The sequence below is a fragment of the Electrophorus electricus genome, chromosome 5 (assembly GCF_041902795.1).
Source record: "Electrophorus electricus isolate QZ-2024a chromosome 5, ASM4190279v1, whole genome shotgun sequence".
Taxonomy (NCBI): domain Eukaryota; kingdom Metazoa; phylum Chordata; class Actinopteri; order Gymnotiformes; family Gymnotidae; genus Electrophorus; species Electrophorus electricus.
In genome coordinates, this window is record NC_137501.1 from 9,222,501 (window position 1) to 9,245,095 (window position 22,595).

The 22,595-nt window shown below is 43.6% G+C and overlaps 1 long non-coding RNA gene across 2 annotated transcripts in view; it reads right to left on the bottom strand.

Moving 5' to 3' along the window:
* LOC145657928 (uncharacterized) overlaps window positions 1-11,028 on the bottom strand; it is a 20,969-nt gene extending 9,941 nt beyond the window's left edge. Inside the window, exon 1 of one of the 2 annotated variants that reach the window (XR_014123879.1) lies at window positions 10,954-11,028. This is a non-coding gene — a long non-coding RNA (uncharacterized LOC145657928). The remainder of the gene's footprint in view (window positions 1-10,953) is intronic. The other variant, XR_014123880.1, reaches the window with a different exon arrangement.
* Between the last annotated feature and the right edge of the window lie 11,567 nt (window positions 11,029-22,595).

Genomic DNA, 22,595 nt, shown 5'->3' on the forward strand with positions numbered 1-22,595 from the left:
TGTCAGAGACACCGGCAATTCGAGTGGGTCAAAGAACAACTGTTTGGTACATACTTGAGGAGCAAGGGCATGCAGGAGAAAGAGACCTGATGGGACTCAACAGGCTATGGCGGTGGATAAATGCAGAATGCCTTAAAGCCATGAAGAAAATCTACTGAAGAGGTCATGAACATGATCCAGGATGTAGGGCTAGATTTGTAGCCCAGCATGATGTCAGAACATTTAGCACATGATGTAAACCACTAATAAGTGAAGGTGACAGTGCTTAGCAATGTCAAACCTGGAAGCAGCCCAGAAGAAATCTGAAGCACCTCCACCTTGGTTGAGTCGGTCCCTTGAATGAAACCCTGCCTGTGCATGTGTTACATTCACTGAAGACGAAGCTGTAGGCAAAAAACCTCAACAAGCAGGAACTGAAGAAGAGGCAGGTGAGCTGAAGAAAAGGGAGGCGCCAGGCTGGCAGATGTTGCCCATCACCAGGGAAGATCCCTGAAATCTACTGCCGTCTACTGGTCACAGACTTCAGGTAGGTACTGACAGCATAGGACTAAATGAAATAGGCAGCAAAGCCCACCCTCAGCCATTGTTTTACTTCAAATCCAATTTTCTGGAATACACAGCCAAAAATTAAGGAATTAATTCCCCAGTTATTTCAAAACTGCGCTGTATGTTGCGTAGTTAATCAACATTTAATTTAATGCGCATTTTAAATCTCATAACATACTGGTAAGTCTAATGAATGTATATAGCACAAAAAAAAAAATACTGTACATTTTTATAGTAATATCAAAACATTAAATATCAAGATACTTTGTAGTTTTTCACTGGTAGGTTACTAGTTAATCTGATGATCAGATGTGCTTAAAACAAGTTTTCTTGAGCATGATCAGTCAGGGGACAATGACCGTTTAATGGGCAGTCATTTCTCCTGCAGTGGGACCTGTGTTTCAGAATAAAATCTTTACTATCACTATATATTTGCATTACAGCTCACATATGCAATAGATTCCTTATGAGCCAAAAGAAGCACATTATCTATGTGCCTAAGGTATGGACATAGCCAACTAATAGTGGGAGGAAAATAAAGACTTATGGAAAAGCAAATGAGGTATGAACCGCCATAAGCACAAAGACAATTATTCCCTTTGGAAAATGGTATATTTGCCAAAGTTAATTCCGCCGGAACGCGAACCTTCTCCACGTACTTGACCCGCTGCCATTATCTCCTCTATGGTTGAACTCTCCTTGAACTTGGAATAACCACCCCGTGAGCAGGATGTGGTCATCTCTTTTGTATCTGGTTATTCTAGCTTCAATTTCCTGCCTGATACAGCGATTACCTTGATGTATGGCGGAAGTCACCCTTTCATGTACTAGTATTGGAATCAGCACATTTATGGAAAGAAGCTCCTGACTGCGAGCCCTGCTTTGCTTTTTAATGCCCTGATTAATTTGGAAAGTAATGAAAGGACTTTTCAAATCAGGCAATTCAAGTGAACATCCACTGATGCTAAATCTTGCCATGCTGAACTAAGAAATGATTTTTTTAAATGTGTATTAATTATTTTACATACAGCCCATTACTATTACAGAGAAATTTCAACTTTATTTTCAAATACACATTATGTTTATTTAGTTGTAAGGTGAATTCCAGTTTACATTAGTGTAGTGTACTTGTATTTAATGGGGACAATTCAACTTTTAACTTGGGTGCAAGCAAACATAAGTTACATTTAAAAAATTAACTGTAATGGTTCATCTGATCTTTCAGTCACATGAAACAAATCTCTATGACAGGGTCAGATGTGTCATAATAATATAAATCTGGTAGTCCATATGCTACCCCTTCCCTGTCCTTAGGCAATGTTTACTACTGAGAGAGGCACTTTAGTACCTCATCATAAAATGACACTTGAACTGTATGCAATGATATCAGGTGACATGACTCTTCTGAAGCATAACATTTTTCCACAAAATAATTTAATGGGAACAACAACAAAAAAAATATTCGGACATAATCAAAGTGTCACACACAGTCCTTCAATGGGGGGGGAGAGAGAGAGAGCGAGAGAGAGAGAGAGAGAGCGAGAGCAGACAGATCTCCACCAGGAGATGAAAAAACAGATGGCTACCCTCAGCAAGACATGGGTAGAGGAGATTTGAAAACATCTTGGGCCCCAGCAGCGAGTAGGTTCATAGTCTGTAGTACTCATACAAGGGCAAGCAGAACAACAATGCCATGCTAATGCAGAACGCTTCAGGTTCCGCCATAACAGTACGGGCGAACAGAAACAAAAATAAGAGACTCTGTGCCAAATGTCCAAATGCGCAGTTAAAGCAACTGGGCAAAAACAGCACATGATGATACTGTCAAACCAGAATCTGCATTACAATAACAATGAATATTTTAGCTAGGTTTTTTTTTTGTGTGTGCGTGTGTGTGTGTGTGGAACTGAAGTATCTTGAACATAAAAGTAAAAACAACAACAACAAACCACCACCACCACAAATATGAAAACATCTTTGGAGTACAGTACTTTATTTTCAACACAATTCCACATCGCCACTGCTTTGGTACCTTGTAGAAACAAGTCTAATGCTAAAAGGCAATGGCATTACCCACATGTAACCAGCTCCTGTGAAATATTTGACTAGTAACATGTAAGTTGCCATAAATGTAAATGTAAATGTAAATGAAAATGGCCAAACAAAGGGCATAAAAACCCATTTAAGTGCCTTCAAATGGAATAATAGTTCAAGTGGGACAAGAACTACCATGCTGGGGCTTTTCAAGGTTTACCAGGGCACAAGATGTCCAGCAACACAGCAGTGGAAAGCTACCTGCTGACAGCAGAAGTGAAAGGAGCTTTACCCCAACTGTGCAAATCAACAGACAGAAAAAATTTCCAATGTGAACTTCCTTACACTGTTCATTTTTGTTCGCTTGTGCTGTGCTGTTCCCAACACACGTGTCAATTCCCTTGCGAACAGCTCTAAAGTTCAATATAGACTTCAGTGCAGTATTTCTAAGCTGCCTCTAATATGTCAAGCACTCTGTATAAGGGCTACACCAGTTGTTTTGTGTACATTATCTTGGGGGAAGCGCTATAACCCATGTCAGGAAGCCTGTTTTGACAGACGGCGAAGCCGGACTCAGTGGTGGGTAAGTGAGGTCGGAGGAGCACATGCTGCACAGAGCGGTGTCATTATTTACACAAATGAGGATGACCCACAACTTAGGGTGGAAAACATAGCAAGCACAGGTGGCCCACACAGATAAATAGGCATATATATTAAAAAAGCAAATACAATAAGCATGAAACAAACACACACACAACCACACACATACAAACAATTATTTTTATGGGGGATTTGATTTTTGTATAACTCTTTTGCCCTAACACTACCTCTTGCCCTAACACTACCACTCATTTGACTGTTTTAGTTTTTCATGGAAACCACAAAAATGTCCCCAAAACTTTAAGAATTTCACGTTTCCCTCCCTTTTTAGGAACACTTGTTCTCCAAGCAGAGAACAAAACTGCACGCAATGAGACAAACATATAATAGAGTCCATTCTACATTCATGCGCAAAGCAGTCATTTCAGAATAGGGAATGGCACAAACCATCAGAATCTGTAGTTGGCAAATGGGAAAAGGAGGTTTTGGAAGGAAGGCCACTTACCACTCTTGTGGTAATGTGCTGTTTCCGAACATTTACAGTATGCTGTTCAGAGAGAACTCAACGTGACAGACCATGGCGGACCACAGTAGTGGGTCCCTGAAGAACACTTAAAAAAATATATAGTAATAAAAACCCTTTCAGCTGTTAAAGAATACTCTCCAGAATGTGGCCATATGTAATAAGATATTGTTACTTTCCTATTATATACATATAGGCCTGGACTGCACAGTAGTTCCCACACAATATGTGGAAGATGCTCTCTGTAACTGTATCCAGGCTACACTAACGACATACATCACTAAGTGCTTTGTTGTATCTGATATATGACTGTTAATGTTAATTAACATGTTAATAGTTTTAACAGTAATTTAAATCTTTATTTAACAAATATGCAGGTCATATTTTCCCAGCCATAACACACCTAATTTAACTGGTCAAATGGGGTGGTGTCCAGTTCAGGTGACTGTGGTCCACAGCACTGAAAAGTCTGTTCATTTTGCAGTTCAGCTCATTAAAGTCTAGCCATTTATGCATGGGTCAGACTGGGCGTGATAAGGCATGAGGGCAAGCTTCGTCAGGCCGTGGCCCAGCGGGACTACCACGGCTGTGGGCTGACGGTCGCAAATCGAGTCTGGCTACTCTCTGATAGCTGGTTCACGTAGGTGCTCCTGGTCAAAAGAACGCAATTTGCTGCAGTGTTTCAGGTGTATGTGGGCTGCCTTGAGGAAGTGCATGCATATGCAAACAAGTCAGAGGCTGACAAAACTTTGCGCCTGGTTTGTTTTGTTTTTTCTTGCTCTTCTATGTGAGGCCTATATTTAATAAGGTTTGTGGCCCATTAACTGTATTAAATTAATGAGGATTAATGAAGTCGTACCAAAGCCCAGTTTCAAAAAAACAAAAAACAAAAAACAGATGGAGCAGAAACAGGAAGTCTGCATATTGCAAAAGAGTTCAGACCATGTTAAACCAATCAGAGTATTTATCTCTAGGGGAAAGCGGAAATTCAGTGTCAGCAATAACACAAAGGACCTTGGTTTAACATTTCACTCCAGTCACATGCCTGCTCACAGCCCAGATCTTGCACTTGCTAGCCTGGCAAGCTGCTCCCGTCCACAGGCTGCTGATCTCTCCTCAGGCAGTACTTGACCATGGAACACACACACACACACACACACACACACACACACACACACGCGCGCGCGCGCGCGTACGCTCCCTGGCAAATATTCAAAAATGAATTTATTATTATTTATAATAGCAAATGAAGTGGATGTCTTCAATTTCAGTGACATAGTTATTAATAGTCTGGCACTAATCACTGAATCCAGGATCATTTTAATGATTATGAATAATGACTCTGTGTGACTGAGTTAACCTATTACTTTCATAACATAGCCATTCCAAATCACACAACACGTATTTTACAGCACAAAACCACAAGGTCAAAGTAAAGAAAAAAAAAAATCAATCACCAGCATGATTTGCATTCAAACCCTTGTAAAGCTGCATTTAAATTCACTGTATCATCCACGACCCCAAATACACACGCAAACATTTATCTCCTTTGCGGTTTCCCGGTCCTGTGCATATAAACACCCACTCATTCTCGTCCTCGTTTTTTCTTCCCTCTTCTTGCAACCAAACTGTTCGAGCCTCTTGCCTGCCAGCCAGTCAAGATGGCCCCCAGCCCTGCAGCCAATCCCGGGATCTGGCACGCAGCTAAGGACGGCAGGCCAGCTGATCCACTCCACGACTTCCTTCATCTGCTCCTCTGGAAACTTTTGGACGCGTGAAAATTTTCAGAGAGCTACACGGTCTACTAGGCTAGAGTATTCTGAAATGGAAGGGGGCGATGGTGGGTGTGGGGGAAGTAGAAAAAAAAAACCTCCGGTCATGCCCGGGCTTGAGAAATCTGTTACTTGATAACCCTGCTACAACACATCGTCTCGCTTGTTGCGGCTGCACAAAAGACAGAAAGAGGAGCTTTATGCGAGGGGTAAAGGGTTATGGCCGGATGGAGCTCGGCGGCAGCTTGGATGCTGGCACTGGGAAAAGTGAATTTTATGTTTGGTCCACGTGCGGAGGGCATCCTAGTTAAACGTTTTGTAGATGCTTGCGCGCGCATTCGTGCTAGGCCTTCGCGCCAATAAACTCAAACAGTCGTCGTGAGTGCATTCACAGCCACTTAATCCCAACGTGGACATCTCCTATACCTTCTATGTCATTTGTCAAGGACAACCGGCCTGCGTTTACATCTGTATAAAGGAAATATTTATGTCTTCATTTTAAGTTTGTGACTTAATAGGAAATTGTGACTTTTCTCATGAGTTTGTTAGCAAATGCGTTGCATCACTAATGGCTCAAACCTCGACCCTCCCATACGTGGAAAAACGATGAACTGGTGGTGCAGGGGTGCAAATAGATTATGATGAACTGCTTGAACCGCAGTCTACACCTGTAGCAAGGGAAGGAGAGGACACCAATCTACGCAACAATTTGGGCGGCTGTAGCTGCAGCTGCTGCTCAGTTTTAATGTAATAATTGATAGACTCTGCCAGTCGCTAGTTGGATCAGAACAAAATCTTAAATTACTGTCATTAGGGGCTCTTAATTGCTGCATCCTGTGCACGGCAGAGTTTTTGTTTGTTTTTATAAAAGTATACTTGGGTGATATCTAATTTGTCATGGCAGGTCTGCCTGTTTAGTCACATTCTGTGTCATTTTTAGCTGCGATGTGTAATTAGTATGTTAGTAGTAGTAGCAGCAGAAGTAATCAGTATTGCACATTTATTTCCATTCACTGATTTGCACCAATCAGATAAACATTCTATTTGTCTTCTTTTTTGGATGACTACAAACCTTACCATAAAGTCATGTCTGCTTAATTACAAGATCACAGTAGCCTTTTCTACATAATTACCTCAACGAGATGGGTATCTATTTCATGTCCGACAGATGTCCAGGTATTCATTAAAGGACAAATGTCAGCCAGAGTCATGTGTGTGTGTATGTGTGAGTGTGTGTGTGTGTGTGTGTGTTTGTATATGTTGTCCATGTTCCCCAGTTGACGCCGTGCATCTCCTTGATGCCAGCCCTCCTCTGTAGGAGGTCATATATGGAGAAGCGCCTCGGCAAAGGAAAGGTGCTGACGATACAGTACACCACAGCAGCGTTAACGCGCCGGCTCATGCCGGCTAGGTCTTGGCTTTGCTTGGGCGGTCTTCGTCCTTGTGCCGAACGAGCAGCCCAAGAGCGCTTCACCGCTCTCCATGTTCAGTGAGAGCCAAAGGGAAAGAGGGATGGAAAGAGAGAGGGATAGAGAGTTTCCTGTGAGTTTCAGAAACCAGCCAGTGGCCTGGAGTGTAGTCCAGATGTAATTGGACTAGAACACAGTTATGGCTTTGTACTCTCACGCATTGTGTTTAAAATGAAACTATATCCGGAAGGTTAAAGTGTAGAGTGTCATCTTTAATTGAGGAGTATTTGCATCTGTACTGGATGAACGACCTAGAACTCAGAGCCCTTGTTACGCTCCCATTTCAACAAACCATAAGGAAATTGACAACTGGCTACCCAGCTATTTCCTGGTCAGATGTTTCACTACAAGATACCCTACAAAAAAAAAGTCGCCAGATGACAGAGCTTATCATAATTTATTGGATGCAAGTGAATGTCTCAACTGAACTCTTTGGACAGTGCTTTAACTTGCAGCACGAGCATGACCCCAGGCACACTGCTAAGTGCCTATGGAGTTTGTCAAGGCCATAAATATGGAATGTTCCTGACTGGCCAAGTTAGTCATTGGCATCAATCCTACAGAGACAGTGAGTCTGCATAATAGACCTGCATTAGAAAACTAGGAGGGGATCACCAGGGATGCCAGCCAACATGTTGTTGACTGCCTAAAGTCTGTGACCCACAGTACTATGCACATTTTTTTTTAAGATTATGTATGCTAAATGTGTCCAACTACTTATGGTCCCCATGAAAATTGTAACTGCTATTTTGTTCATGCTCTACAAATATTGAACTGAAGTGGACATTCTGCACTTCGACCTCATAGTCAGTGTTCCTGGAGCCACAGTGACAAAACTTGTGTTGCTGTCCAGTTACAGTGCCCATTCCTCACCTCCCACACTGTTCACCTCTCCCCTCCAACCCCCTACCCTTGAACCCGATACCTGCACAGATTATCAAACATTAATGATTATTAACTGTGCATATGCCCGAGTTGGGCGATCGGAAGGTTAATCGGCGGGCGGTGGCGGCGGAGTCCCATTTATCAGTTTCTATTTATCTCTCCTTGGGAGGTGGCAGGTTTACTGTAAATACCTTCTGTCCCTCTAATTTCCTAATGATGGGGATAATGATGGGGAATGGCGCAGTCATTAGCCAGGACGGGCTCTCTGCATCACTCTGTCAGCTCTGTCTCTCCCAAGCCTGCAATGAGAAGTGATGGAGCCCAGCTGTTCGCAGCCCTCCCCTCCCCCCACCCAAACTGCAGTGTGCCCACCCAGCCACTGTGGTGTGCAGGCTGGCCAGGGTGTGCAACAAAGGAGTCCTGGGGTGGCAGGCTGGCGGTGGCCCTGGACGCTAGCCTCCTCCTGTCACTCACTGGCCTGGCGCCTTTCTTTACTAGAAAGGCCTAAGTGGCATTTCTGTTTTGTAATCCTCTGTTCTTTGTGTCCCAGAATCAGTGCCCCCATCTCTCTATACATCACTTATTTCTTATTTTTGTATCCTTTAAAAAAATTAATTAAAAAAAATCGGTATTGCCCATGACTCATTTTCATTTTCACTCACTCATTCTCATGTCCTAGACTACCCCCCCCCCCCCTTGTCTCTCTCCCCTCTATGGCAGACAGGCCTTTGTTTGGCGCCTGCTTTAATTGGTAGTCTCCACCACATGTGCCACTGGTCTCAGCCTTGCAGAACATGTTACAATTAGAGCTGATCATGAATTAGCCTTTTTTTTTCCTCCAGAAGACTCATTTGAGAAAGTGTCGTATCAAGGGCTGGGGGTGGTGAGCCCATGTCTTGTCTGATCATATAAAATGAAAGGAGCCCTGAAAGAAAATCACTACCTCAAAAAATGTTGTAACACAACAAAGGAGCCATGCATCCATGAACGAAAGCGATGTGGGATATAATTCGGAGTTAAACATGCGATATCATTCGGAGTTAAACATAAGAATTTCATTTTTAAAATCTCATTTATATAGGCAACCAGATGACACACTTCATCATCCACTTGGCTTTGCCTGAAACCTTATTACAGACAAATAAGATATCTTTCAATTATTTTCTAGCTCAAGCAAAAAGTGTTAATACAAATTATAATTCTAATACAAATAGTACAGGGATTTATAATCTTTTTTAGTTTCTGTTGGGCGATTCCCTAATTATATCAGTCCAACATCACACTGACATTGGCCAGTTATGTCAGACAAATATGCTAATTAAGGCTCACTACAGACATTGCTTTTGTCTCAATGCAACTGCTGATGATGTGAAGTTGCCATGGCAATGTCCATCCCCTTCATTGAGCAGCAGGTCGCCCAACCTTGCGAGCACATTACGCCCAACCACGGCCGGCTACCTGGCCTTGGCTGGCCATGACTGACTGACTCATCACCCGATCTCCTAGAAGGACCTTAAGATCTCGCCGCCTATAGCAATGAAGGTAGGTAGCTGGCATGAAGGAGCAGCCCCACTCCTCAGGCTGACGAGACTGCCGACTCGTCAGAGCAGTAACAAGATCCCAAGTGACTGAGCCTCTCTGGAGATGCTGAGCCTGGAGCTAGCAGGAGACATCTGGCCGACTGCCTGGCTGTGGAAGCTAGGGCAGTGCTGTGCTTCAGACAAGGTGAGAGAGGATTGAGCATGGCTGAGCAGATGAGAATGAAACAAGAACCTCCATGCTCTCCTTCCCTTGTGCTTCCTGCCACACTCCGTTCTCCTTGAATTGCCGTTAGCTGCAAGATGGGGAGTGTTCCAGTCCAGTGATGGAACAACATGGGGAAAAAAAGTGGAATGAGTAAATGGGGGTTGGGGGGGGGGAATTTGTTTAGTTTCAGTGAGAAACCTATGGGTTCTTGCCATGTTCTAGCCAGCTCTGACATATTAACAGAAAAGGCTAAGAGACCTAAGTGAGAGACCACGCACTTGTTTACCTCAGAGTGATCTGGACAGACCGGTTATCTTTGATGGAACATAGTTCCACAGTAAGAAGATTCAACGTGGGTAAATTGCCATCAGCCTTTTCTGTCAAACTCTGAAGTCTTCATTGAAAATTGCACATTTGAAAACTCCAAGCTTGATGAGCCTTAGAAACAGCTAATGGGCCATTTACTCTTTCCTTAGATATCCAAGATGCCACATTGAGTTTTGATTGAATGCACATTTTCACACTCATAGCATGCATCCATTTTGTTCTCCTCCTCAATCTCACCTACTATGTGTCTGCTTCTCCTCCCAGTGCACATCATTTGCACAAACATAATCAGTTTTTTGACACAGTGTATACTTTATGGGTGATGGGTAGAGAAAACGTTTTTTTCTTTAAAAAAAAAAATTGAGCTCTGTAGCGCACACTGTAGCACCCGCTAGTCCATGTTAAAGTTTTACTTAAATTTCCTCCCCACAATAATCAGAACCTGTCATGGCTAAAGGCAAGGTGTGGTAAGAGTACTCCATTCCAAAAGTGCTTAATCTGAGATTTCTGCATGTAATGCTTGATTAGACACCAAATCCTTCACGATACAATGACCCAGATCAGCCATCGCCTAGTTAAACACTGGGTTCCACACTATCAAAACAGACACGGTTCACAGATTGTAAGAGACACTCGAGATGCAGGACACACGATATGTTCCCTTAATATAGAGCTCAAATCCAGGTCACAAGCCTGCTTACTCTAAGGGCTGGCACACAGGGGAAGGTTGCCAAGGGGTGGATTTCATTGGCAAAGCTCCATTAAGGATTGGTAGGCTAGGGCTGGCAGCAGTAATGCCAGGCTTCCTGCTCACAGGCTTCCTTCACCGCTCCTTTAGCTGCAAATAATCCTCAGATACCACACACCCCGATGCTCACAAGTGTAGCACTTAAATTAAATATCATCACACTAAACAAAAGCAAAGTCACGGCAATGAAATTCGTCCTATGTTTGTGTATTACCCATTTTCATAGTGTAACTAGGATACCCTCTCTTTAGTGTCATTTGAAATTGATCCGAGATCCAGAAAATAACGAATTTATTAACTTACTAGATTCAGCGTGCATGGTATCGTTCCATTTTGTGCTGTGTCTTGTGTATCTGGTTGACCATCACAGAGGGCTAGAAGGCACAGGTTCCACAGATTAAGGCGAGGGAGCTCTCTTGACCTTTCAGTGAAATGCCACACCGTCTAATATGCGGCAGCATAATTAGACGTGATAGGACGCGGGAACGGCCTAGCTACAGGACTATCACGGGCGTTCATTAGCAGGCTAAGATAACGGAGGCATTAAGGGCTAATGATGGCGAGCGCAGAAGTAATAATGTTTTTTTTTTATCCGCCACGTCCGCCCCCTCACCCCGCCCCGGCCACAACTGTTGCTGTTGTTGGCGACAACATTGTTAATGAGGGGATGTTGACACCGGGTCTAGTCAGTTGGTGTCGGGAAAATTAAGCTCTCTCCAGGCTAACGTAGTCCGCCAGTCGTGGTGACATTTAGCCATTAGCTCCATGCTGAATTGGACACATGAACAAAAGCAGAGGCACACACACAAAAAAAATGCCGCAAATCATTCCCAATTAAGCAAGGCATCAAATGGTAAAAGTCCTAGCAGGAGATTTTACGGGAAGTGCACGGGGAAAGGTCAGGCTTCAGCAGGACGTACATAGTCAAAGGGCGGATTACAACTAATGAGCTGTTTCTCTTAGACGGAATTAGCTGCATTATACAAAGGCCCCACCCCCAAATTCAAGACAAAGTTTGTTGCATTTATGGACAGATAATGCACGATGAAGTTGTGATCAAACTTAGCTTTGAAATATCATAGAAAATGATCTGAACAATTGGGGGGGGGGGGGGGGGGGGGCTTTTTTGGCAGACTTTTGTCATTTCATATTCAAACATGTCTGTGTCCAGGGCCAACATATCAGCTTTGTTGAATATGACCGAAAAACTGTTCTTTAAAATTTAAAAAAAACCCTAAAACATCTATTTACCCTTACAACTTTATTACTTTGAATTATTCTAATCTTATGATGCAATAAATAAAGATGAATTCAGTTTTGTCACTGTTCAACGCTTAATTAGGTATTGTAATGACATAGTAGCAGAAAGCTAATAACTTGCATCACTTAAATCTCACTAAACCAAGTGGAATGGCCATTAAACGCAGACAACGAAGCCTGCACTGCCTGCACCTTCCTCTGATGAGCTACGCTAATAAAGTGACCTTCCCCCAATACCCCACCATTTCATCAATGTGCCTTTCACTTCACTCGCAGCACATTCAAATTTTGGAGGAATGATAGAGCTGCACTTTAACCAGAGTGGATTTCCGTTGGGGGGGGGGGGTGTAAACAGCTGCGGCCTCACCCCCCCACCCCCCCTCCCCAGATGTACACATGTGGTCCGTGATGTGTGTGTATTTATGGAGGGGAGCGGCCGAGATTGCCTGTGACAGCAGCGAAATGAGGCTAACAAACAGCCTAATGGGACTGAGGCAGGCACGCGTCCGAGTTCCCACTGAGAGACGCTATATGTGCCCTTCCTAGTGCAATAATCCCCTTAATGGGACTCTGTATACTCAGCTGGTCATTGCTATTGAGGCTGGCTGAGTGGAGGACGCCAGGCAGCCGGAGACTACAAGTCGAAATGGACCCACTCGCTGCCAACAGGGCAAGAGGTAGCAATTTATCTTTTGGAAACAGCAAATGGAAAAGCGCATTTAATTAATATGAAATTTTTGTTCAACACTCAGTTCTAGATGACACAGGGACCATTTTACAATTTATGCTTCCTACCCTACTGGTGTCTGAAAGGGACACGAGCATTCCCAGCAGAGCCCGCTTACTGTCTGCAAATAAGCCCCAGTAAGATTTAAGACCCGGTCCTGCGGCCATATCTTACCGCCGGCCCTCCGGTTCTGACTCGAGTCCAGTTTAGAGCTTTTTCATTACGCCGCAGGAACCCTCAGCTCGGGGCCAGAAACGTGTACAAGCCATTGCCCGAGCCAAAATGGCAGCCTCTTCGGCAGCCACACTAATACTTGCTCATAAAAGGAGCTTCAATTACTTCCCATTTTAGACTGGCAAGTGCCAGGCCAACTCCAAGGATTAAGACACAGTAGAGAGATATTGCTGGCAACGGCTTCAGGTGCTGAGGTGACGCTACGTATTTTCCGCCACCACGAAACTCGAGGACGATATCACCTGACCGTGGCACAGGACTGCCACATGAAATGGCTCCACCATATCGCAAGGAAAATGCAATGAGTTCCGTGAGGATGGTCTGAAGAGACACCTTTTGATTTTAGAAAGACCCCCCACCCCCAACAATCCTTCTTTCTCTCCCTCTCTCCCTCTCTCCCTCTCCTGGCAGGCTGGCCAGCCATAAGGTGGGGTGGTGCCTGAGGATAATGGCAGCAGAAGGCGAAGGAAGCGGACAGCTGGCGAATGCTGCCCCAATATGTTTCCATGAAAGAGGCGAGGAAATTTCAGAAGACAAGACGCGTACCCGGACGACATGCTCGGCGGCGAAAAGAGGAAGATTAAAAATAAAATTAGTTAACATCTTGCCTGTTTCACCCCGCGATGCACATTTTGGCGCACAAGAACTGATTGCAGCACCCATTTACATTACAAAAAAAAGGAAAGAAAAAAAATTCAGGGGGAAAAAAACATAGTTAATTAGGAGAAATCATGTATTGCCTACTGAAGCTAATTCAGCTAACACAGATGTGGTCTACAATTATTTAACCCACTCTCTAAGATTCTCCTTTCCGCCTGTACACATGGCTTGCGCTTCGCTGTATCCCCCGTTTGGAAGCATATTGTGAATCTGAAATGCAAATGTCTTACTTTTTTTTTTTAGTCTCCAATCATGGTAGTTCTAATTAGGTGTAAAATATGTACATTAATGACAGAGAGTTATTTAGATAGGGGCACACTAATTGCTCCTAATCATTGCCTACATCCATCTGGTTACACGAGACAACAAACCACTTCATCCTGTACGCTCATTAGGCTTCTACTAAATCACTGTACAGAAATAGGCAGCCCACATATTGATCTAGCAATACCACCCTTGTCTTGTTATCCTGCATTCTGCAACAAGTGGGCGACATTTTTACTTCAAGGGTTGAAGACATTCTAATGTTGGTACAAATAATGTAGCATGATGCACATCACAGAGATACCAATCATACAGAAAAAAACTGATTGTGTGGCTGGGAACAAAGCAAGGGATTGTGGGTAATAATATAGAATTCTCATTGCTATTAACTGAGATTCAGGGCTCCTTAAACTGTATATAAGTAGCTTAATGTCTTTTGGTTTTTTTTAAACAAGGGTCTCTTCATATGAATGTGATCATCTTATAATCTGTTTTTCCCCTTAATGTTATCAGCACCAACTGCTGCAACAGTCCTTCAAACACATAACAAGATTATACATTTATGAATGCCAAACATTGAAAAAGGGCCCAAAATACCTGCCAAAAGAAAAGCATTTCATCAGAGTACTGAAGGGTATGCATGCAACCCATGTAAGGTTAACCTGTGACATTAAAACCAAATTATAAAATGGAGAATATTATAAGTCAAGAATTACCCTTACACTGCATTGCTGACAATTATTTTCCACATTATGATGTGCATAGACATTGTAAACTGGTACATCTAATGCTCAGGCTAGATGAGGACACTGAGTTCTTTGAATAAAAAATCCAGATTTGAGAATCATGGGGATAGCCTAAACCTTCAGTAAAGTTACTGTGTTGATGTTCATGGCTGGTCTTGGAGCTAGATGCAGACTTTGTAAATCCTAAGACTACCTTAGCATATTCTTACACATTCTGTAAAGTTGGTGTCTGGTACCATCTGGTACCATAAGGCTGTTGCTGCTAGTTTGCTTGAAGAGACAGCCATTACATAGTTAAACACACACTAAATAAAGGGCCGTGGTAATAGGAGAACTGCAAGTCTTCAAGGCTCAAAGCTACCAAATTGCTTTACAACTAAAAATAAATGCTGCCACAATTTAGTAGTCTATCCAAAGAATGTTGTTCATCTCTGCTTTTTAAAAACATACATTCATGTGTTTCAACAGATTTGTGTCATGTTTAATGTTAGCTAGTCAACAAAACTAATACTCTTAACCCTTTATTGGCCCAAAGCAATTGCACTCTCTGAGCATTATAGCTCACAACATGTGCCAACACAAAGAAGAGAGAAGCTTTAGGTAGTGGACACTAGACCTGAGACAACAGCTTTGACAAAAACCTTTTTTATTCTGTTCTCAGCTCTCAAAAATAGAAGAACTCTATTCACTAACAAAGGCCACAAGCATTTTGTTTGGACTGGAGGTTTATCAGCTGTAACCATACTGTCATTGTGCCTGGGAAACTGTTAGTAATCACTGCTTTATTGTCAGAGAAGAGCAATATGATTCATTAACATCACAATAAGGTTATGGCTTTTCCATTAAATGTTTGACATATAAGTTATATGTCAAAATGTAAAATGTAGACCATTATGAATATAGTGATTCATATTTAAATGAGATATGTTAATTTTGCATCATGGAGATGCCTGCGTCTCATATTCATTTAAAATTCATTAGCACTGAACATTAACAAATCAGTGCACGTGATGCCACCAAACATATGGAAAACACATTAAAAAAAAACTATTAATAACATTTTAATATGACGCTATGTTTTCAATGAGATCTTTACATTTAAGGAAAAAACTAAATTGTGCTCCCCAGCAGTAATATCTATCTCAAAGCTATCTGCCTGGTGGTGTCCTGTAGAATCACATAGGTTCTCGTTTTCGAAAACCTGGTGAAACATTTGCACCCCCCTAACCGTTTATTGGAATCCAGTGGACTATTTCCTTTAGCAACAGTTGTCCTTTAGCATCAGACGTGCTAACTTCTCTGTTGATAAATACATACCGCTAGCTAACACCTTCTAACTTTTCAAATCCCCAAACACTTCAGGCTGATACTTTACATTAACAAAAGCTAAAGTGTGCTAATAACTATGCTAATCTATTTTCGTTTCGGTTTTCGAATCACCTCTGTGTCAACGTTCTTCTTGAACTCGATGCAAATGAGCGAGGAGGAGAGAAAAGAAAAGAAATCTGTTAGTTAATTAATACACGCCGGCTGAAGAGGGCTTGTAGGATTACCTGGAGGGGGCCTAAGTACTGTCGACCCTCGCTGGTGCGCCACCGGGCGTTTAGAGTGCTTCAAACTACCGACGCCAAATCTCCTTCAAACGGCTTAACGCGTCCGTCACTAAGCGCTCGAGAGCTGCACGAGCGGCGCATAGAGCACGCGGCGTGACTCCGCTGGCCTACGACAACCCTGACACGGGAGTTCTCGGCTAAGTTCAACAGCCACTCCGAGAAGGCCAGCCGGCGGAAAAAAAGGCTCTAATTAGGGTGTGAAACATGCATGGCAAAGTCCCGCAAGAGGTAGCACACAGTGGAAGTGTATACCGAACCTTGTCATGTAGGTCAGTTTGAAGCTTTTAGCAACACCTTGCATATTTAATGGAATTCCTGCCCCTCTCCGACACGCACACACAGGAGCTAGATCACGCCGTATGGCTCTGGAGGCTTTGGGTGAGTTAACTGTCGGCTTTTTCCAAAAACATATGCATTGCAAATTGAAATTACGGCTGGATACTTCAAAGGTCCCTCTAGCATTCTGCGCCTAGTGCACAAAAAGGTGTGTGGTGGAGAATTAGCGATGAGTTTGCCATGTATAAATTAATTAGGGAGGTGTAGAAAGGTAAGCATATGCTTGGTAGCTAGAAAAAACCGTGTCCTCCTTCAGCGGTTCCAGTACAAGACTATTAAGAATACTTGAAAATGTTTAATGTTACTGGAATATAACCTAAATCGCTTCTTGGTTTCTAGGTTTTAGTGGTACAGTAAGTGGCTGAGTTGTTGGGTTTTGAAGGTTTTCTAAGGGCCTGCGGACATATCCTCTAACCCTTCTGACCTGTAGCTTCTAGGCCGTCGTGTTCCGACCGCGAGTCTTGTGCGCGTACTGCATGTCTGAGCGGGTTTCGTGGTCATTCAACCCCTTGATTTGTTTACTCCGACACTGTCGATGTTGCCCCTTCCACCCTTCATCGACTTCCTTTCCTAGTGTCTCTTTGAAAGTTGCACTCTGAGACGCGTGATGTACATCGGAATAAGTCGGAATAAGCCCCCTGCTCCGAAACATCCTCACTGAACCGAGAGCCAAAGTACAGCTGTCACATTACTAGCCAAGGCAAGCGCATTCCGCCGCTCTGAGCTGTAAACAGAGAGGGTTTTTTTAAAGAGAAGAAAAAAGGGAGGAATAAAAGCCGAAAGATGTTTTGCATGGCGGAAAAAAACCCACCAACGCTTTTAGGCGAGGCCAGGAGGGAGGAGGGAGAGCCTCTGAGCGCTCGGCATTCTGTTGCCTGTTTGAACTCTTTAAACCAGTTGAAATGGCAGAGCAGCGTGCACATATTAATATGCGCGGCGGAATGGTACATTGAGTGAAAAACACCACTGCTAATTATGTGGTCAACAGTCTGCTGTGATGCTATTGTACCTTCCGTTTAATTTGCACATAAAACCGTGCCTTCATGATGGCAACATGCGTTTTTGATCTTCCAGTCAAAAGCGGATGCTTTCAAGTGTATTGTTTTAATGAGGCACCGAACATTTAGAGCCGTTTTACTGTTCCTTTCGGTGCTTTGTCCTTATTTTATAATGAGCAAATGGAATCATTATGTCCCTGTTCCCTGTCATAATTGTGTAAGTCATTGTTATTTACCTCCCCTTAGCTATGTTTGCTAGTGTGCAATACCAAGCAGTTAATTTTAATGCACAATGATACAGCTTCCAGCATGCCCGCAAAAAGTTTGCCAATTACTTGTGGACTTTCAGGTTCAAATGAAGAGACACTTATAAAAAAGCTTGACTGATTATTTTATGTAATTTCTTTGTGCAAAATTCAAAAATAGTTTATTCCAGTCTTCAGTAAGCATGTAGCCATATGAAACAAAAACTTGATTTGTCACGTGTGAAAGTATATTTATCATTCATACAACGTACAGTGTCCAGAAATGAATAATTTGAGTCTAGCACAGTGAACCCATATTTTGGATCTTACAGTGTTGGGTACAGTACAGTCTGCAAATACTATGAGCCTACCCAACTAGCTTCCATGACTGTAGGTGTTTTGGTTGAGTGGTGAGGGTAGGGGGTGGACCTGGGGGAGGGGGGTGGGTCACAGTTTTGTACTCTGTCACTTAATCCATCATCTTCCTGATTTCATTATGGGGCATCGGGGGGGAAGAATATTTTTGCCAACATTCTGATGTCAATATACAGTACTCATTCACTAAACTCTGTGCAGTTTGCCTTTACACTTACCATCAGTTATAGAAAGCTGAGGCAAATGTATAAAAAGGATCACTCACTGTCTATGTGAAATTCTGTTTTAACAAGGGTACTGTTTTGAGAACTTTATTCAGAAAAGGTGGTCTGATTTTGAGACTCTGTGTTCTTATACAGGGACATTCTGGAACTCAGGACATCCCATTTATACTAAGGGAGACACAACTTTCAAATGTGCGCTTTATAGCCGATACAAACACCGTGCCTTCGTAACTACAACAGATAATGTCCCTGCCGGAGCGATGCAGGAGTGGTCCTCCACTGGCCAGCCCCACCATCTGACTTTTTATTTATTTATTTAGATTCATTAATACCGCCACTGATTCTGCGGCACGTGCCAAAAGTGCAGCCCCCCCAAACTCATTTGCAGCAAAGTCCATTATGATCATCACTTTCCGTGATGAATTCCCGGCGATGGCGGGAGCGCTCGCCACTGCCTCCGTGCATGATGACATTCTGCTCTCGCTGGCGAGGCTCCCAGGCAGATAGCTCACTCCGAAGCACGCGGGTGACAGACACCACGTGCCCGCAAACGCCGTGAAGAGGGTGACCACCTTAAAGGGCCGGAGGGTGAGGGAAAAGTATTACCGCACCACCGCCCAAGGTTCCTGACCAGCTGCAGAGAAGCTGTCCAGGTCTCAGCTGTTCGGGCTGCTACGTTTCGAGGAAGATTTAGGGTCATGGGCTGAAGGTTAGGAAGATGCCAAGGTCAGTGGGACACCGAGTTTTTAAATTATTATTTTTTTCTTTCACCTCTTAAAATCTGCCCTCAGACTAACGTGGAGTCCATGAATAACCTATGCGCTACCACCCACAGCAGTTCAGTCTCAGACTTTGATATGTAATAGTAGACTTAGCTTTAACACCTAAGGGCTTGGCATGGCCGTTACAGTAATGGAAGGAGACATCTAGCCACAGTATCGTGTATCCAAAGTGAGAGAACTGACTTTTTTTCCCTTATTGAGGGGGAAAAAAAAGGATAGGGAGGCAAAACAGCTTCATAAGCATCAGGCTGTCAGCAGCGGAAGAAATGAAGGCTGATGCCCCATGAAACGAGACGTACAAGGAAGAGCTGGCCTGGTAACGTTCCAAAAAGATCGTGGAACGGAGTCGTTCCCTGCAAAATAAAACATTACGTGGACACAGTAAGTCTGTCCTGTCCAGCACTGCACGTCTCAGCATTACGGAGACCTCAGTGAGGGCAGTGAACCGGACCAGATGCCGGCTATCATGGCTCCGTCTTCGGAGACCAACTCAGGCCACAACTCCCGTGCCGAAACCAGGGCTCGGTAGCTCATGAGCTGCGGTGCTGTGCATGGGCGTTTCATAATGAGGAAATGTGAAGGTCTTGTAGGTCAGCCAAAAAATGAAAACTAGATTCTGGCTCCACAATAAATGCCCCGTTGTTGCAGTTGTTTATTTATTTGTTTTGTTTTTTTTACATTTCTGAATTTAAGATTTTGGAATGACCTTTGACTTCTGAGAACTGTATAAATGAACTATGAATCAATACGTAAAAATAAATAAAGAAATACAAACATTTGCAGCTAAAGGAGGCAAACAATGAGGTTCTGGTTGTAGATTGTTAGGAAGCTATAATTCCATAATGACATATTTTCAGGAAGCTATAATTCCATAAGTTTACCTTCTTCACCTGCTAAAGGCATGTGAGCATTTGCTGAATATGAGTATAAATAGGGCTGGTTGAGAGTTTTCCTGTTTATATAGAAGGAAAAAAAAAAATTCTTTTTTGATATATGGATTAGCATAATTAAATGTGTCAACAATCCAGCATGGAACAGTACCAAAGTCCTTGATTTTGTCAAAACCTCACCTTTATTCCTGTTTGCAATGAGAACCATATTGCCCATGTGGGATTTCTTGTAGCACCAAAGCCTTCATCTGGCCCAGCGTTGCAGCCAGCGAGACGGCTGAAGGTGACACTTGCTTTCATCGAGGGAGCTTTCACAGCAACAGGCCGGCAGAAGTGTCCTTCTCTTATGTCTGACAACTGGTGATGGTCACCAGGTGGGATATGTTATCCTAACAGTCTGGAACTCTTGTGAATTATGCGCTGATAGATATAAACAGCTGTTATGCTTGGTAATGGAAAGCAATTAGAAACATCTGCACACTTTGGCGGTGAACGATGCCTTCCTAAGACTGCCTGCTTCCCAGGTGCCGCTGGGAAATAATTACATCATCAGGACAATGCCGGGGCCTCCAGGACTGGTTCTAATCTGGGAAGAGTTAGAAGTGCTACCCCTCCCCCCGTCCCCCCACTGGTCCGAACAGCATGGTGTAGAAAGCTTCCTATACGTCCTTTTTGCCTGGCCGAGTCATGGTTTACGTCTTTTCTGTTCTTGAAGAGCATCCTTTGTCTTGAGGTGAATCTTCATCAGAAGAAGCTTCTCAGTTCTTATCTCCTCTTATCTACCTTCCAACGTAACGGGCCATTAGTCAAGATAAAGGTGTTCCAGGCAATGCGACCAGGCAGTTAGAGCAGCAGTTCAACAGTTGGAGCCGACGGGCGGCTACAGGATCATTTGTTTTCAGTCGATTCGTGTGTGTGTGTGTGTGTGTGTGTGTGTGTGTGTGTGTGTGTATCAATCCTGCACAAACCAAAAACAAACATGCAAATTGCAGTACGGAAAGTCGCCCCCTCATGCCCCCCGCCAAATAGCCTTTCCATCAATTAGCTCCCAAAGCGAAGCTGACACTGTGTCACACCTCATGCACGGATACGAAGACCCCGCTGTGGAATTTCCCCTGCCTGGGAGAGCATGACAGTGAGTCTGTCCGGATGGATAGGGACATCCCTACAGAGGGCCCACTGCAGCTGTAAATGCCACCGGTCCCTGCCGCGCCAGAAGGGGGTGGAAGATGGCCGTCTGGAGGGTCACAGCCCAGCGGACAGCGACACGGCTGATTCGGTGGCGCAGTAACGTCTGCTTGACTCAGACGATCAAACAACCTGGCTGCACGGTAGAGGCAGGTGGGAGAGAGGGTGGTTTCATATAGATTTCACATCTGTACATCTGTACAACATATTCTAAAGTCAACTGTTCTAGCCCACCTCTCTACTTTTGGACAGTAGACCCAAGCAGTCATAGCACCAAACGTTATGTCTGTACCTGTGTGCTACAGGGGCAACTGTCTCCTCGGCAATGAGCAGATACTGTCCATCAGGGTGCATGAGGCCCAGCGCAGGCTGAGGGTGCCCAGATACACTGGTGTACCTGTCACTGCGAGCTCCGTGTGCAGTTTGGGGAAAACAACGAAAGAAACAAACAAGCAAACAAATACACAATGTGATCGGTGCCATGTGACAATGCTGTTACAAGTGCAACACAGTCAAACACACACACACACACACACACACACACACTCACAGAGTCACAAACACATGAGCCAAAGAGCCCAGTCTGGGCTGCCGTCTGGGATTGTGGAACAGAGAGAAGGCAGTACTGGTCTGGGATACTGGGCAGAAAGCAAAGTACCCACTTGAAAATGGTTTTAAAATGGGCTCTAGCCGAAAAGAACCCCAACCTAACTGCGTTGCAGTGTGGAAAAACTGGCATGCAGCGAATTGTCTTCATCAGACTTATCGGAATAGGGATCACTGTAATACAGCTGTACTGATGGAAATACTTGAGCTTCCTCTGTCACATGACCAGAATGCGTCAGACGTAATTCACAGGAGAGATTCATAACTCCCTGGTAGCCAGGCATCTGGCATGATGAAAAGCAGCATTACAAGTTGTTGTAATATGTGGGGGAACATAATACGATGCGAAAAGTATTCGTGCACAGATGGTACACTCAGCCTTTTAATAATGAAATCTGCTCTGTGTTATTTAAAAAATTACACTAACCTTTTCTACTAATCCCTGGACTTTTGGCCTAGTACACCTGAACTCCTATGTCACAATCCCTAGCCTTCTGATAACATATTAGGATTATATTTGAGATGTTTTGTCCCACTCTCTCTCTAAGCATATCTCTTTAATTTCTTTGCCTCCGAATGTGGGATTATGCAGTAACAGTAATTGTATTGCCAGGCACAGAGGATTCATGCAAACATCTGCCCAGTTTATCAGACAAAATGACGTCTGGTAGTCCATACATCATGGACAAGCCTTATTGTATATGGACAATATAGGACATAGGTGATGCCTGTCTATGGAATATAGAAATAGTCTCTCTGAGATTAAATTACACTGAACATGATGTCCTGCTGACAAT